At 43.5% G+C, this 17695-nt stretch overlaps 1 protein-coding gene and 1 pseudogene across 8 annotated transcripts in view; one reads left to right on the top strand and one right to left on the bottom strand.

Annotated features, from left to right (window-relative positions):
• Positions 1 to 17695, top strand: part of SLC23A2 (solute carrier family 23 member 2) — a 140304-nt gene that overhangs the window by 38304 nt on the left and 84305 nt on the right. Inside the window, exons 1-2 of one of the 8 annotated variants that reach the window (XM_035298314.3) lie at positions 4212 to 4336; positions 6398 to 6516. The exons of 6 other annotated variants lie outside the window; for them this stretch is intronic. The gene's annotated coding sequence lies outside the window, so the exon portion shown is untranslated. Of the gene's footprint in view, positions 1 to 4211; positions 4337 to 6397; positions 6517 to 17695 lie in introns of those variants that run through there. One more of the 8 variants, XM_035298318.3, reaches the window with a different exon arrangement.
• LOC118153554 (ubiquitin-ribosomal protein eL40 fusion protein pseudogene) lies at positions 15607 to 16071 on the bottom strand (annotated as a pseudogene).

Below are 17695 nucleotides of genomic sequence, written 5' to 3'. Positions count from 1 at the left end.
TGGTCTTGAACTCCTGACTTCAGGTGATCCACTTGCCTCGGCCTGCTCAAGTGCTAGGATTACAGGCATGAGCCACTGTAGCTAGCTGAAATGTTCCCTTTTTTGTGGGGTTTGAAATTTTCCTTGTGGCATGGTAGATGGTCACTTTTCACAAATGCTCTTTAGCCATTGGAAATGAAGCTATTTTCTATGGAGTGTAAAGTTTGATATCTGTTATATTAGCCTTATTCATTTTATTTGTCAGATTCTGTAATCAATGCAAAATAAAATAAATATGGGCATGGCGCCTATGCTTGTCTATCCTCCTACCCCTATCTTCTTGGAGACATATATGTTATGAAGTGTTGATCATTTCTTCTCTATTTCTAGCCATTATAGACTTTATTTCAGTGAAAGAATGTTCAAAATATAGACTGACATATTTTTCTTTTGAATTTTATACTTTAGCAATGTAAAATGACCTCCTTTTTCCTGCTTAATACTTTCTGGCGTGAATTCCATTGTGTCTGATATTTCAAAAATAATAAGGCAGTATTAATGTTCCTTTTTTTTTTCCACTTTAAGCTGTATCTGGGTGGGGGGAGTCGGCATTTATTTTATTTTTATTTATTTATTTTTTTAAGACAGTCTTTCTCTGTTTCCCAGGGTAGAGTGCAATGGCAAAATCTCAGCTCACCACAACCTCTGCTTTCTGGGTTCAAGTGATTCTCCTGCCTCAGCTTCCCAAGTAGCTGGGACTATAGGTGTGCGCCACCACGCCCAGCTAATTTTTGTAATTTTAGTAGAGATGGGGTTTCATTATGTCAGCCAGGCTGGTCTTGAACTCCTGACCTCAAGTGATCCGCCCACCTCAGCCTTCCAAAGTGCTGCGATTATAGGCGTGAGCCACTGGGTCTGGTTGGCATTTATTTTTTGATGCAATCTGAGTGTTTTTAATTAAATGAGTTGAACTCATTTGTAGATCTAGCTTGTGTTTTAGTCTGTGTTCTGTTTCAAATTCTAATAGTGGTTTTAAGTGAAAAACATTTAAAAAACTCATTTCTCTAGTTGTCATAGTTAAGACCTCTGATTCTTATCTGCCAGAAGGGCTTTAGCATCTTCTTACTCTCTGTTTTCAAATTTTATTAATGTAATCTTTATTTAATTATGTTTAAAAGGTCTGCTTTATTTAATTATGTTTTTTATATAGCATATGCTCAGAGAGCAATTTGGCTTATGAGTTAAGTTTTATAACCAGGTTTGCATTCATTATTTAGCCTTGTCCCTACCTTGATGGTTTTAGCATATGTGCTTAGAAGCCTTGTATACCTCTTAGTGGCCTCTGTGAATTTCACTTCTGTATTCCAACCTGGTTGGAATATAGCTTCAAGATTTCTTTCCTTCCTTTTCTTTTGAGCTCATGCACATTTCAAAACGTCTTGTTTTTGGTTTTTCACATGAAGGGCACCCCCTATCTGGGTATAAAATTCCTTGGTAAGACCTTTCCCTCGGTTTGTGTTTGTGTTACCGTCTTCTGATATTTAATACTTTCGTGGACAACTCAGGTGCTAAGCTTAATTCAAGCTACTATTTAAGTAAACCAGACATTTTCTCCTTCTCCCTGGATGTGTTTACGATTCTTTCATCCTATGGTTTATTTTGCTAGCATGTGTCCAAGTGTATGATTTCGCATGAACCTAGAATGCCCTTGTGTTCCCTTTACTCAGATTTTTATTAATCTCAGAATAGTTTTTTAGTCTCTATCTTTTATATTAGGTTATTAGGTTCTTTAAGTCTGCTCCATTTGTTCTTTTTGTTTTGTTTTGTTTTTGATGGAGTCTTGCTCTTTTGCCAGTCTAGAGTGAGGTGGTGCAATCTCAGCTCACTGCAACTTCCATCTCCCAGGTTCAAGTGATTCTCTTGCCCTCAGCCTCCCGAGTAGCTGGGATTACAGGCATGTACCCAGCTGCATTTTGTATTCGTAGTAGAGACCAGGGTTTCACTGTGTTGGCCAGGCTGGTCTCAAACTTCTGACCTCAGGTGATTGCCCACCTCAGCCTCCCAAAATGCTGGGATTACAGGCGTGAGCCACCGCGCCCAGCCTCATTTGTTGTTTTAAAAAAAGTTTTATTGGCCAGATGTGGTGGCCATGCCTGTAATCCCAGCACTTTGGAAGACCAAGGCGGGCAGATCACAAGGTCAGGAGATGGAGACCATCCTGGCTAACACGGTGAAACCCCATCTTTACTAAAAATACAAAAAATTAGCCAGGCGTGGTGGCATGAGCTTGTATTCCCAGCTACTCAGGAGGCTGAGGCAGGAGAACCGTTTGAACCCAGGAGTTGGAGGTTGCAGTGAGCCAAGATCACGCCACTGTTCTCCAGCTCGGGCAACAGAGCAAGACTCTGGTTCAAAAAAAATTTTTTTTTATTGAGGTATATTACACACCATGAGAGTCATCATCTTAAGATATACAATTCTGTGGTTTTTAGTATACAGTTATTCACAAAGCTGGTCAGCCATCACCACAATACAATTTTAGCACTTTTTTCATCCTGCAAAGAATACTGAAACCCATGAATAGTCACTCCCATTCCCGCCCCAGCCCCAGGCAGCCATTGATGAACTTTCTGTCTCTGTGGATTTGCCTACTCTGGAGGTTTTGTGTAAATGGAATTGTACAGCACAGCTGGCTTCATTGCCCCTTTTGTTTCTAAGTCTGGTTGAGAGGCACTGATGAGTCACGGCTTGGCCTTACTCTTTGCTTTTTCCTGTCCAGCTCTGTCTCGGAACTGCCTTAGCCTTTCTGTACTTTTCCTTGTCTCAGAGTTTCTCAGGCCTGTCACCCACCTCCTTTTCAGTCTTTGGCGATGCCATTTCTCTTGCTTGCTTCTGAGTGAATGCCAGCTCTTCATTTCCCTGCAGTTCTTCCCTCCTCAGCTTCTTGTTTTTGTTCTTGATCCATTTTCTTCATATAATTGTCAATCTTGTTTACTTTTTTAAAAAAAAAAATCCAACTTGAAAATATTCTTTCCTCCTTTATTCCAACTGTCTTTTTTTTTAATTTTTCTTTTGGCTCCTGCAACAAATCCTCTCTGATGTTAGTCTTCACAGCATGTCCTGAATACAGTTCTCAGCTCCCCTAGGTGTGTTGACCTGATGGGTTGGAGGTATCATGTGCAGACCTGTGTTCTAAGCACGCATGGTGGTGGGTCTCCTGCCCTGAGCAGTTGAAGCACCTGGCTCCCAACCTTCTCCCCAGTTTCTCTTAAGGTGTCCCTTCTGGTCTGGTGGTATCATCCTCTTACCTCACTGCTGAGCTCCTCAAAGTTTGCCTGAATGAGGAAGCTTATAGCTGCTTTTCTCCAGGAATAGTCCTGGTTCTTTTTCTGTCTTTTTCTCAGGGACTTCCATCCTCTAAGATGCCCCGTCTGCCTGGCTGTTTGCATTCTGAGCTTCAAGTTCCCTGTCTGGATTTGGGAAGGGCAGTCTGGTGTTAGGGAGATGGAGGCAGGTATTTGCATATTCCATAGGGCAGAGGGTGCCCACTGCCCAGGTTCCTGGCAGGCTCTGGCCTGGAGTCAGGACTGGAAGGGCAAAGTCTGGCCACAGGTGTGGCTTCTTCCCTAGTCCTGTTGTTAGACTGTCAGTGTGCATTCACCACATTTGTCTTCATGGGTACTTCCACAGTTCATTAGGATTCAGTGGGGTCCTGCACACTGGATGCCGTGTTGAACTGGACCCCAGCAGTCAGCTCTTCAATGTGACAGTTATTGGTAGGCTTTGCCTCCCTTTTAATGATGAGCTCCTACCTTGAGATCTGAAATGTTTTGAGCTTTGAAGACAATTGTCTCTGGGCCCTGACTGGGGAAATGGAAACTTATCAGAGAGTAAAATTAATCCCCCTTTTCACTGAGCTGGAAGCAGCATGGTTGGACTTATTCATCTGAACTGCAGGGTTTACAAAGATAGGTTTCAATTTTCCTTCTTAGTGCAGGTTTGAGATGTATATTCTCAGCAGCTGCTTGGTTTCTACAACAGACTATCCAGCCCGCATGGGGAAACCTGCTACAGATCGATGTTAAGGAGACCATACTAGAAGCATGCAGTAACCGTTTGTAACCAGGTGGTGGCTGTTGTGAAACACGAATAGCATTTCTAATGAGGTGGTGTGGTTATACAATTTTGGCTAGCCCGAGTGGGTTATAAAAGCTGAAATTCCTTCAGCACCTGAGAGCATCTCATGCTGAGTACCAGGACAGTCACAGTGTTGCACAGACACCAACACAGAAGTGGTGGGTAAGGCACTCACTGATTAGAGGACATTTCTGTGGAAGGCTGGGGGTTTACTCTGAAGGTAAGGCCTTTTGGTGGTTCTGCTTTGGGGAATGAGTTGTTAGGATACACAGATTGATTAATATCCGTTTGTGTCTGTGTATTCGGGTCTGCGTATCTGTTTCCATGTGAGTATCTTGAGTATTTGTATCTCTGGTGATGTTTCTGATTTTCTGCATAAATATCTGTTTGTGTGTGTGTGTGACTAACTGCCTGTGTAGGTGGGTGAGAAGCCCCCAATTTGGTTGCAGCTGCATTACTAGAAAATCTCTAGAGTTTCTTAGTGCGTCAGACATAATTTAAATATCAAAAACTGAACATTAACATTTATGCAATTCTTAGAAGGCAATACCCTTAATTAGGTATGCGAGAGAAGGTAACAAAAAAAACTTGATCTGCAGCAAGGGAAATTTCTGTGTTTTTCAGGTGCTTGTTTACTTGTCAGAGAAAGTAAAATTAAAAAATATATAAGTAAATTATTTATTTTCAGGGTCCAGTCCAGTGCCAGGACTGCCAAAGTTCTATGTGTTCTTTTATGTTTTCCTTTTTGTTTTTTGAGATGGAGTCTTGCTCTGTCACCCAGGCTGGAGTGCAATGGCATCATCTCAGCTCACTGCAACCTCAGTCTCCCAAATAGCTGGGATGACAGGCGCCTGCCACCACGCCTGGCTAATTTTTTTGTGTTTTTAATAGAGATGGGATTTTGCCATGTTGGCCAGGCTGGTTTCGAACTCCTGATTTCAGATGATCCACCTGTGTTGGCCTCCCAAAATGCAGAGATCACAGGTGTGAGTCACCGCGCCAGACCTATGTTTTCCTTCTGTGTAGAATTTCAAGAGTTTGATGAAAAGTATACAACCAAAAAGGGGTCTAAGTGAAACAAATTTCTTGGAGAGCTAGAGTCTGTTATAGCTGAGTGCAGATATATTTTTAATTCTTTTCAGGTCTTTGGGTTATTAAAATGTCAGGTTCAGACACCAGAAAAGAAGCAAGATATCTGTAGCATACTATTCTAAGTGATTGCAGTCTCTGTATTTAATGGATATATGTTTAATGAATTGTTTAGGAAGAACACACTCCTTTGCAGGGAAAGAAATGTATAACATACAGGCATGTAGTGTTCAAAGCCTCCCATTTATTGAAGATCAGGGAGAAGCTTTGCAATAATTTTGATCACCATGTGCGTGGTGGTAACCTGGGGAAGAGTTAGTGTCCCAGCCCCAGATAATCACGGTGCACTTTAGGCAAACCTACTCTTCAGCCGTTAGGTAATCCATCAGAGCAGGTGAAATTTCAGAGCTCCCTTTTCCTTGGGAGAGTCTGCAGGGAAGAGGAACTCTTGTGTACTGGACTAGGCGGGCAGAAGGCGTGGGGTGTGGTGGAGAGAAATGATACTGCAAAAGAGACTCGAAAGTGGAATGTCTTCCAGATGAGACGGGAAAGTGGGTGGTGTTGAGAGGACTGAATCGATGGGCAAAAGTCCAGCAAAACTGAGCAGGCATAATTGGGCAGTTAGGAAATATGGGCAAAGTGGAGCTGGACCTTTCTCTGCAGGCGAGAAAAGGAAATTTGGCTTTGGCCCTTGGGAAATGATGTGGTCTGAAGAACAGATGAGAGAGAGAGATCTGGTGAGTCCTTTGAGCTTGAGGCGAGGGGGTGAGCAGTTATTTGACATACTTCTCCCAGCACCCGAGCCTGCCTTCTCCCAGCAGGGCAGCTCTGGCAACAGTAGCTGGAGGTGACCAAGTGTCCTACTGAGGCTTCCTCTTCAGGGGCTGTGCTGGAAAAGGAGGATGGAGCAGGCAGCCCAGACACAGTGGGATTGAATCAGCAGGGCAGAGCTATCTCCTGGAAGTTAGCTGAGCCCCCAGGGGGAGCATCAAATGAGAAGGCCATCTGGAGACCTGGAAGAGAAGAAAGCATTCTTTCTATTCCCTGAAAGTAACTCATAAATTTTCCTCGGCTCCCTTCAGAATGACCCTTAGATATGACCTTCTCAGGCCTTTTCTGGTCTTTTGGCCTTTTATTCGGTGCCTTCTTCTCTTAGCCTGGAAGGTAACACGAGCAATGTTTGTCTTTTCAGAGTGATCGTTGGACCTACAATATTGGCCCTGAGCTTTTGTGCAGAGATAAATCAACCTCTCTGTGCCCCAGTTTCTCATCTGTGACATGAAGAGAATAACAGTTCCTCCCAGAATTGTTGTAAGGATTAAGTGAAATCATGTTTGTTTCTGGGACTTGATAGTTCATTATGCATGTTTTTATCTTGTTAAAATTCCATGTAAAATTAGCTTTTCAGTGGCTCGTGTGATGATTGATTAATATAGTTTCAATAATGTTTAAATAAAAAACACCGTGTGTGTTAAATATTTAAATTTTTCTTTTCTTTTTTTTTTTTTTTTTTTTTTTTTTTGAGACAGAGTCTTGCTCTCTTCTGGTTGGAGTGATCTCCAACTACCACAACTTCTGCCTCTTGGGTTCAAGTGATTCTTCTGCCTCAGCCTCCCAAGTAGCTAGAATTACAGGTGTGCACCACCAAGCCTGGCTAATTTTTTGTATTTTTAATAGAGATGGGGTTTCACCGTGTTGGCCAGACTGGTCTCAAACACCTGACCTCGTGATCTGCTCACATCTGCCTCCCAAAGTGTTGGGAATACAGGCGTGAGCCACTGCACCCAGCGACGTAGTAGAAATAAATGCAATAAAGCTCATTTTTGTTCTGTTTAGTTTGCTAAAATACACATTCAGATTTTAATTTTGTCACGCGGGTTGCACTTTTTGCCACACTGCCCCTCCCCTTCTCCTTTCATGTCCCAGCCACAAGATTTCCCTGAATGAGTCAGGGATTCCCCAAATATTTGAATGCCTTTTATGCATTGGACAAGGTGTCCCTGCTGCCATCTCATTCTGGTGGGGAGCAGACAGGAAGCTGGGAACCATGGAAACACAGAAGAAGGACAGCTAACCCAGGAGTGCTCCTTGGAGGAGGAGGCCTCTTGAGCCCAGACCTGGGAACTCTGGAGGTCAGTGTGGGCAGCACCTGGCACCAAGGAGAAATGACCAGGATGACGAGGCTCAAGGTGGTCTTGTTATAATTTTATTTAAATAAAGTTTTAGAAAGTTTATCCCTGCTGAAAGATACCAGGGATAGCAGGCCCTGTAGCATCTGTTTGCTGTAGCATTAGGTTAGAAAAAGAAAGATTGTGGATGACTTTGTATCTTAAAGCCCCCAAACAAACAAAGCATCCACCGCTTTGACATTTTACTGTCTCAGACTCCATCTCTTCTAAACAAGCAGTCAAATGAGTTATTGTCTTGTCACCTAGACACCATGACCGTCACCTCTCATGGCTCATGCGTAATTCGATGTCAGCAAAATGACGTGTCTCAGGCTGGATTTAGGAGCTTCTTTAGGATTTAGCATTTCATCTGGGGACCAGAGCTTGTCTGCACCAGTGCTTCTGGGACCAAGTCTTTGGGACAAACTGAAGGGATCTTCTGCAGGCAGAGCCCGTTCTTTAACATCTTGTTTCATTCTGTCTGTTGTCCGTTTTACTTCATGAGCCATAAACTATTTACTGTCAGTAGGAATGATCCTCTCTACCCAAGTCACCCCCATGGATGTTTCAGGAAAATTTCCCACATTTATCCGGTGGTTTTGCGTCCTCTCTGGCCCACTGGTGAGGATCTGAGAACCCATTTTTAGATGAGTCCTAACTAGTACAGTGTTTGCCCAGGGACCCTTTTTCTTCTGTCAGAGCAGGGTTGCTGCTGTCAGGACCCCTCTTGGGGCCCTGGGAGTGGCCTCTAAGGGATCATTACTCCTGGGGCTCACTACAGATGGAAACCGGTTTCTGTGATGGTTCCCTCTCAGAAATCCAGGTTTTATCTGGCTTCTTTTAAAACATGTTTAATTCTTTAAAAGAATTAAATCTGCAAACCGAGATAGTGACAGAAGGCTGAGATGGCACATTAGGGTGCAAAGGAGATTTCCTTCCGTTGCAGTCATTGGAGGTAGTTTGGTTAAGGGCTCTGGTAGATTATGGTAATTAATTATAAGGCCACCCTGGTGCTTCGATTCTGGGTACTCTCTCCATCATTGTGGCAGGGGAATGTGATACTTTGTCATCAGTGCCATCGTCTGGTACCACTTTCTCACTTTGGCACAATATTTCTATGGGCATGATAGTTTAAGGTCACTAAATCATCTGATTTAAGTCGGGCCTGGAACATGCTTTTCATGTCAGTGTGCAGAACTTTTCCATCAGTGACTTCCAGACTCTTTTCCCCTGACCCGCAGCATGAAGCATTTTACCTTGACAATCTTGGTTACCCCTGTCTTTTGAGATACGCTCTGAAGGTTTTTGTTCTGTCAAATGCCATTGTTTTAAAAATTCTGGTCAAGATCCACTAATTTAATTTCATGACGCAGTAGTAGATACTGACTTGTAGTTTGAAAAATGAGTGCTGGCTTGGCATGGTGGCTCATGCCTATGATCCCAACACTTTGGGAGGTCGAGGCGGGTGGATTGCTTGAGCTCAGGAGTTTGAGACCAGTCTGGGCAACAAGTGAGACCCTGTCTCTATAAAAAATACAAACATTACCTGGGGTTAGTGGTACATGCCTGTGGTCACAGCTACTCAGGAGGCTGAGGTGGGAGGTTGCTGCGAACTGCGATTGTTCCCCTGCACTCCAACCTGGATGCTAGAGCCAGACTCTGTCTCCAAAAAAGAAAAATAAGGGCAAGAGTTCCTGCAGCAATTTGGAGAAGACTACAGAATGATTGTTCTTTTATTTAGTCACACACTATGATGACATAGTTGTCATCACAAGATCAAATAATTACCACTGCTTATAAGTTCATTTGTTGCTGCTTTAGAGCTTTAAATGGAATAAGTATAGGTACGATCAGCATCAGAATTGCAAACTCCCTGAAGTCAGACTCTGTGTATTAGGTAACCAGTTCAGTCATTTTATTCAAAGGGGGTTGATCATATGCAAGTTGAGGGTTTTGTTTTGTTTTGAGAATTCAGAGCGTTTCATTCAAAACCAGACCTCACCACACCTACAAGTTGAAGATACTTGTTCCAACAATCTTTTTTGACTTGGATTAAAGGATTTAGGTCAAATGTTAGCATTTAACAGAACTTAATGGAGCAGCCACAGTTTGACTATAATCCCCTTATGGGATTTAAGCAGAGCCATGGATTGGGTTTTGGAATGTGCTTTATCATTGAACCTGGCCGGCCCTGAAAGCTCTTGTTTGTGTCTTGGTGAGAACTAAAGTAGCACTTGGCAGGTTGAGGTTTTGAGTGTCCTTATCCCAAAGTCTTCCTTCTTAGTCATACTCTTCCCCTGTCTGGGTCAATTTAAAGAAGTGGAGACAATAGCTTTCTCCCAGCCAAGACTGCCTTTCCCAAGGTCTGGGTGATCTGAGGACTGTTAGCATGAGAATTTTTGTCCATTTGTTAAAAATATAGGTTCCCAATCCCCCAAGGTAGGTCTCCAGGATTAGAATTTGAGGAGGGGACATTTTTTAAATTGGTGGGATTACAGGGGCTTTTGAATTCTTTTAGTCTTCTAAAGTCAATTTTATTTCGATAGTGTTTACATACGGTAAGTGGATACACATCTAAATGGAGCCATCAGAATCACAGTCAAAACAGATTTCTATCACTCCTTTCCCTGGGGAGCCCCTCCCTCCATTGCTGCCCTAGGTAACCACTCTCTGCTTCCTGTGCCACTGTAGCAGGATTTTGTCTTTTAGACTCAGGCTGTGTGTCTTGTGTCTGACTGCTTTAACTCAACGAAATGTCTGTGTGACTCCTCGTGCTGTCAGGCACATCAGCAGTCGCTCTCCAGTTTATTGCTGACTAGTGTTCCTTCTGATGGACCCACCATGGTTTGCTTATCTGTCCACATCTTGACGACTCTTTGGATGTTTCCAGTTTGGGGCTGTTATGAATAAAACAGTGTTGAATTTTTGTCTTACATGTATTTGTGTGAAAAATGTTTTTTTCTTTTTGAGACAGAGTCTGGCTCTGTTGCCCAGGCTGGAGTACAGTCATGTAGTCTCAGTTCACTGCAACCTCTACCTCCAGAGCTCAAGCCATCCTCCCACCTCAGTCTCCTAAATAGCTGGGACTGCATGCATGTATCACCATGCCTGGCTGATTTTTCTACATTTTGGTAGAGATGGCGTTTTGTCGTGTTGCCCAGGCTTGTCTTGAATTCCTGGGCTCAAGCGATCCGCCTGCCTCAGCCTCCCAAAGTGCTAGGATTGCAGGTGTGATCCACTGTGCCTGGCCCAGAAATCTGCATTTTAAATAAGGGTTCCCAGTGAGTCTTAAGCACATGAGCCACTGATTCTTATTCTGGCTATTTCTCTCTCTACTATCCCTTTTGGAGAACTGTAGGTTTTTATGTCTAGAGCAAATGATGGATTTGCTATGGATTTATATTTCTGATGTAGTATTTATTCAGTACCATCCACTTGGAGTAAATGTAAATTTCATTAGCATTTACCAAGCATCTATCTTTCCCCTTTACCCTCGTGTACTTTCTTGTAAAGAGCATCTGTCTGTTCTGTACTAAGAGCCGGGAATATAAAGATGAATTTTATTTTTCATTTTTTGTGGAGTCAGAGTCTCGCTATGTTGCCCAGGATAGTCTTGAACTCTTGGCCTCAAACAATCCTCCCACCTAGACCTCCCAAAGCATTGGGATTATAGTCATGAGTCACTGTGCCCAGCCTTAAAGATGAATTTTACATCGGGGGATTCTACTCTTTGGGAAGACTCTCAGTGATAATTCATTCAGCCATTGGGCACTTTGTATGTTATATGCTGACTCTGTTAGGTGCTGATCTTGAAAGGACAGGTTTTTCTTAGGATTTGGTGGTTCTTTTAAGAAACACACAAAGTGTTGATATTTAACTCCAGGAAAAGCTCAGCCCTAAAAACCTCTGGTGCTATCACATTTCTCTTTCAAGTGGCCCTGCTAAGCCGCACTGAGAGGGGTGACTCTGTTTCCTGGACAGGGAAAAATGGTCAGATAAAATGAAGTTGAAAAGAAATCATTACCGGCTGAGTAGCTGATGAAACAAGTACTGATTGAAAGCTGTTGTCATTCTGCATTTGTGCATGATTCTTAGTGGCTGGAGAGCTAGTGATTCATTTCTCAGGGAATTGAAAGATCTATTAAAGATCCAAACATTTTATTTTACTTTTCTACTTACACATAATAGAATTTTCTAGATTACTGATTTTTTTGTCTCTGTCAGGTTTGCATTTATTTCGAGGTGACTTTTTTTTTTTTTGAGATTGTAGTGATTTTCTGCTTATTTTACTTTTCTACTTCCACATAATAGAATTGGCCAGATTGCTGATTTTTTTCCTTTGTCAGGTTTACATTTATTTTGAGGTGACTTTTTTCTTTTTGAGACTCTAGTGATTTCCTGCTTGCTCTAAGGTAGTGATTTTTAACTTTGGCTGCAGAGAGCTTTAAAAAAATCTATATGCCAAGTGTGATTTGTAGAACCTTGGCTTTTCTCCACTCTCTGCTGAAACCCAGAGTTATTTTAGAACTTTAAACATGAGGTCATTATTCCACATTGCTGTATTCTGAGCTCACAACAGAAAGGACTGAATTTCTTTGCTTGTATTACATTGTAAAAGGGGTAGATGCTGTAAGGAGAACCCGCCTTTCCCCTGAACTTGAGTCTGAGCAGTAAGGAAGAACTGGTGGCAATGTGGACATCACGAGACTCTTAGGGGAGAAAGTGGACCCATCTTTTGTTGTTAGGTTAGTTTAGAAAATATAGAGGAGTTAAAAGAGAAAAATAAGTCATTTGTGTTTCTATCACCTAACATTTTGGTGTGTGTACACATACATACTATACACATGCACAATGGGTGAATGCTGTACATTCTATTTCATTGTATATATTGCCTTTAATTCTTTTTACTTATGAAAGAACTTTTTTTTCACTCAAGGAAAGTAGTATCTTCTACCATTCTTTTTATTTTTGTTAAATTTTTATTGTGATAAGAACATTTAACATGAGATCTGTCTTATGAAAAACTCCTCCCGCCCCAATCCCGGAGGAGTCTCTATCACCCAGGCTGGAGTGCAGTGGCTGCAACCTCCACCTCCTGAGTTCAGGCGTTTCTCCTGCCTCAGCCTCCCAAGCAGCTGGGATCACAGGCATGCTTCATCACACCTGGCTAATTTTTTTATTTTTAGTAGTGATGGGGTTTTGCCATGTTGGCCAGGCTGATCTCAAACTCCTGACCTCAGGTGATCCGCCTGCCTCAGCCTCCCAAAGTGCTAGGATTACAGGCGTGAGCTTCTTTGTCTGGCCAACGACTTTTTAAGTGCATAATGTGGTATTGTTTTCTTTTATTTCTGGCAAATTTTTAAGTTTTAATTTTTTCTAGAGATAGAATCTTACTATGTTGCCTAGGTTGATCTTGAACTCTTGGCCTCAAGCAATTATCCCACTCTTAGCCTCTCAAAGTGCTAAAATTATAGGCATGTGTGAGCCACCATGCCTGACTATAGCATTGTTAATTATAAGCACAGTTTGGTCCAGCAGATCTCTAGAATTTGCTCATGTTGTGTAACTGAAACTTTTGCTTTTATTTGAGACAGAGTCTTGTTTGTCGCCCAGGCTGGAGTGTAGTGGTGCCATCTCGGCTTACTGCAACTTCTGCCTCCTGGGTTTAAGTGATTCTTATGCCTCAGCCTCCCAAGTAGTTGGGATTACAGGTGTGTGCCACCATTGCTGAACTAATTTTTGTATTTTTAGTAGAGACAGGGTTTTATCATGTTGTTCAAGCGGGTCTTGAACTCCCAACCTCAGGCAATCTGCCTGCTCCGGTTTCCCGAAGTGCCAGCATTACAAGTGTGAGCCACCGTACCTGACAACCTAAATCTTTTAACCTGTTGAGTAGCAGTTCTCCATTGACCCCTTCCCCAAGTCCCTGGCATTCACCATCCTACTCTGCTTCTGCATTTGACTATTTTAGATGCCTCACGTAAGTGGAATAATGCAGTATTTGTGCTTCTGTGGCTAGCTTGTTTCACTTCATGGAAAGATGTTCACCATGTGTTATGTAAAAAGCAAGTTGATAAATAGCACAAACAGGCCGGGCACGGTGGCTCAAGCCTGTAATCCCAGCACTTTGGGAGGCTGAGGCGGGTGGATCACGAGGTCAAGAGATCGAGACCATCCTGGTCAACATGGTGAAACCCCGTCTCTACTGAAAATACAAAAAAATTAGCTGGGCATGGTGGCGTGTGCCTGTAGTCAGGAGACTTGAGGCAGGAGAATTGCCTGAACCCAGGAGGCGGAGGTTGCGGTGAGCCGAGATCGTGCCATTGCACTCCAGCCTGGGTAACAAGAGCAAAACTCCGTCTCAAAAAAAAAAAGAAAGAAAAATAGCACATACATAACAGGGTGAACATATTTCCATGTCACTAAATATTTCTGTGCATTCTTAACAATGTTAAAATGTAGACCTTAGGTCTTTTTCTGGATTTTATTATTTGGTAGTAACCAATTGTCTTGGTATTTGTATTGAAAAATCCATAGTTCCTTTTATGATTTGAAATGCTGCTATATCATGTCCATCAGTTTGTGTGTTTGTGTGCTTTTTTTTTTTAGTTGTTAAATGATCCTTTATTGAAATATTTATCCTTGTGCTTCTTGGCTAGCTGGGCATTCCACAGCACTACTGTTGATGTCATCTATGATGTCCTGAGGGTGGCGGCCATCAGCATTCAGCCCACAAACTGGGCAGTCCCCAGGATCTCTTTAATGGTTCCAGAAAGTTCGCTGGCTAAAGATTGGTGCTGCATCTGTCGAACAATGTTGACAATCTCATCAAAAGTGATATTCCCGCTGTGTTTAACGTTTTTCTGTTTCTTTCTGTCTCTTGGTGGTTCCTTGAGGGCTTTGATGATCAGGGCAGAGGTGGAAGGTACCACCTCAATCTGGGACTGTCTGTTCTGAATGGGCAGTTTTACTGTAGTCCTCGGGTCCTTCCAGTCACCGTTGCCTTGGCAATGTCATCACCAACCTTTTTTGGAGACAAGTCCAGGGGGCCGATCTTGGGGCCCAGCGTGGAAGTGGCACTGACTTCACCCCTGGTGGACCTCAGGTATATGACTCTGACCTCGTTGGGGTCGGACTTTGGTGGAGGCGGCTGGTGTCAGATGAACCCAGATTCAGGACGACCGAAGAACGACACACCTTGGCTTCCTCTGAGCCGAAAGCTGAAAAGCTGTGTTAATAACTAATAGTTACTTTGTTTTCATACCTATTGAACTTCTGTTTATTACAGCTTTACATTAGGGTTCCTATCTCACTGATCACACTCCTCCAATTTTTCAGATATTTGTGGCTATCCTTGCTTGTTATTATTTTTTGAGATATGGTCTCGCTCTACCACCCACGCTGTAGTGCAGTGTGGCATAATCTCAGCTCACTGCAGCCTCCACCTCCCAGGCACAAGTGATTCACCTCAGCCTCCCGAGTAGCTGAGACCACAGGCACATACCACCACATCCAGTTATGTTTTGTATTTTTGGTAGAGACAGGGTTTTGCCTTGTTACCCAGGCTAGTCTCGAACTCCAGAGCTCAGGTAATTCACCTGCCTCGGCCTCCCAAAAGTGTTAGGATTAGAGGCGTAAGCCACCATGCCCAGCCCTTGCTTATTATTCTAGAGGAATTTTTAGCAAGCTCCCTTGACCCCTTGGAGGATTATTAATGGATTTTTATTAAATCTGTATAGATTGTTAATTAGAAATGAATATTCTTACAGTACCTTTTCTATTGAAGAGTATCATCTGTTTCTCTGATTACTCAAATCTTTATGTTCCTCAATAGTATTTTATAATTTTCTTCATGAAGGTCACACATATTTTTATTACATTTATTAAGTATTTAACATTGTTTTTGCCGTGGTGAGCACAATTCCTTCATCCTGTTGTTGTCAGGCACGGGCAAACCTTTCTGTAAATGTCTTCGGTTTTAGGGGCCAAGTGATCTCGCTCACATGTTCTTCTTTGCTGTTGTCCACAATCCTTTAAACACGTAAAAACAGAAACAGGCCAGGTGGTGGCTAGCCAGCTTCTGATGCAGATGCTCGTCGCTGGCATTTGGAAAATGTGTGATTCAATCACATAGAAAGAGGCTTGCTTGTGTGTGTTGTAACTCGCTATCTAATTGTAGATTCTCTGAGGTGGGTTTTTTGTTTTGTTTTGTTTTGTTTTTTTTCTGCTCCAGTCAACTAAACGGACACTTTATTGAGGCTGCAGGACCATGGGGCCTGGGCAGGAGGCTGCCCTTGCAGGAAGGTAGAGGCTTATTTGACCTTCTTCCTGGGTGCAGGTTGTTGGTGTGGCCACACTTCCTTTTGCGGCAGTTGACAGCACGGGGGTGCAGGCGAGCATAGCACTTGCGGCAGATCGTCTTGTGGCAGCTGTATTTCTGGGCGAGCTGGCGGAGAGAAGGCTCAGTAATGGCACCTCTCAGGTGCAGCACCAGGTGCAGGGTGGACTGTTTCTGGATGTTGCAGTCTGAGAGAGTGTGGCCATCCTCCAGCTGTTTGCCAGCAAAGATCAGACGCTGCTGGTCAGGTGGGATGCCCTCCTTGTCTTGAATTTTGGCTTTGACATTCTCAGTGGTGTCACTGGGCTCCACCTCAAGGGTGGTGGTCTTGCCTTTGAGGGTCCTCACAAAGATCTACATCCCTGCGTCTGCCACACGACCGCCGCCACCAACCAACTCAGCCACCTCACTCTCTCTGAGGTTTTTCATATCTTTTGTTATAGTTATAATTTGGACTTTTCCAATACTTCCCTCATCCTTCTCCATTGGCGTCCATCAACGGTGGTGACGTTGACACCCCCGACTTGTTTCTGACATCAGTGTGTCTGCTGTGTCACAGATAGTTTTGATGTAGTAAGATTATTAAAGAGAACCACCCTTACATTATACCACATGCCTTTAAAAAAACATCATTTATCAATCCACAGACTTCGGATAACCTTTCATATACGTGCCAAGTTCAGCACCAAGGGTGGAGGTAAGACGGTGAGGCTGTGATATGATACTGTTTCTGTTTCCCACAGCTGTCTGGCTGGGCAGACAGATGGACATGATCTTGCTTTATTACAACCATCTTTTAAAGTTTTACCTCAGTTTTTTTTTGTACAGATGGAGTCTAGCTATGTTGCCCAGGTTGGTCTCAAAGTCCTGGCCTCAAGCACAGTCCTTCTGCCTGGGCCTCCCAAAATGTTGGGATTACAGATGTGAGCCATCACACTTGGCCTTCCACATGGTCCTCCGACACCATGATTAGGTGGTGATCAGAGGAAGTATTGATGGGAGTCACCCAGTGAGAAGAGGTGAGGTGAAGGAGGCTCGTTTTGGAGGGATAGCATGAGCAGCATCCTGAGAGCTAGGAGAGGTCCGTGAATGACCACAGTAGGGGCTACAAGGGACTGGTAAAGAGGGCCTGGATAGGCCCATAGTCATCTCTTGTGAAGGAATTTCGGTGTCACTCTAAATTAGGAAGCCGTCAAAGAGCATGGTAATTTTCTGTTGAAGCATCTTGCTACTTACCATTTGGGCAGGTGTTTAGAGCTATCAAGATGGAATGAGGGGCCGGGAGCAGTGGCTCACACCTGTAATCCCAGCACTTTGGGAGGCTGAGACAGGCGGATCACCTGAGGTCAGGAGTTTGAAACCAGCCTGACCAACATGGAGAAACCCCATTTCTACTAAAAATACAAAATTAGCGGGTATGGTGGCACATGCCTGTAATCCCAGCTACTTAGGGGGCTGAGGCAGGATAATTGCTTGAACCTAGGAGGTGAAGGTTGTGGTGAGCTGAGATTGCGCCATTGGACTCCAGTCTGGGCAACAATAGCGAAACTTCATCTCAAAAAATGAAAATAAAAAAGACGAAATGAGGGCCAGGTGCGGTGGCTCATACTTGTAATCTCTGCACTTTGGGAGGCCGAGGCAGGAGACTGCTTGAGCTTGGGAGTTCAAGACCAGCCTGGGCAACATTGTGAAACCTCATCTTTACAAAAACTAGCCAGATATGGTGGTACATGCCTGTAGTCCTAGCTACTCAGGAGGCTGAGGTTGAGGGGATCGCCTGAGCCCGGGAAGTCAAGGCTGCAGTGAACTGTGATTGTGCCACTGCGCTCCAGCTTGAGCAACAGTGTGAGATCCTATCTCATAAAAAAAAGGTGGAATGAGAACCAGAGTTAAGTGGCAATTGTGATGTTGTGGTGACGTGTGCTAGGGAGCATCCATGCAGGCGACTAGACTTGCACAGGGTAGAGAGTTTCTAGTCTGAGGA

This window comes from Callithrix jacchus, chromosome 5, assembly GCF_049354715.1.
Source record: "Callithrix jacchus isolate 240 chromosome 5, calJac240_pri, whole genome shotgun sequence".
Classification (NCBI taxonomy): Eukaryota; Metazoa; Chordata; class Mammalia; order Primates; family Cebidae; genus Callithrix; species Callithrix jacchus.
The sequence above is the reverse complement of the archived record's forward strand: the minus strand, read 5'-3'. Positions and strand labels throughout refer to the sequence as shown.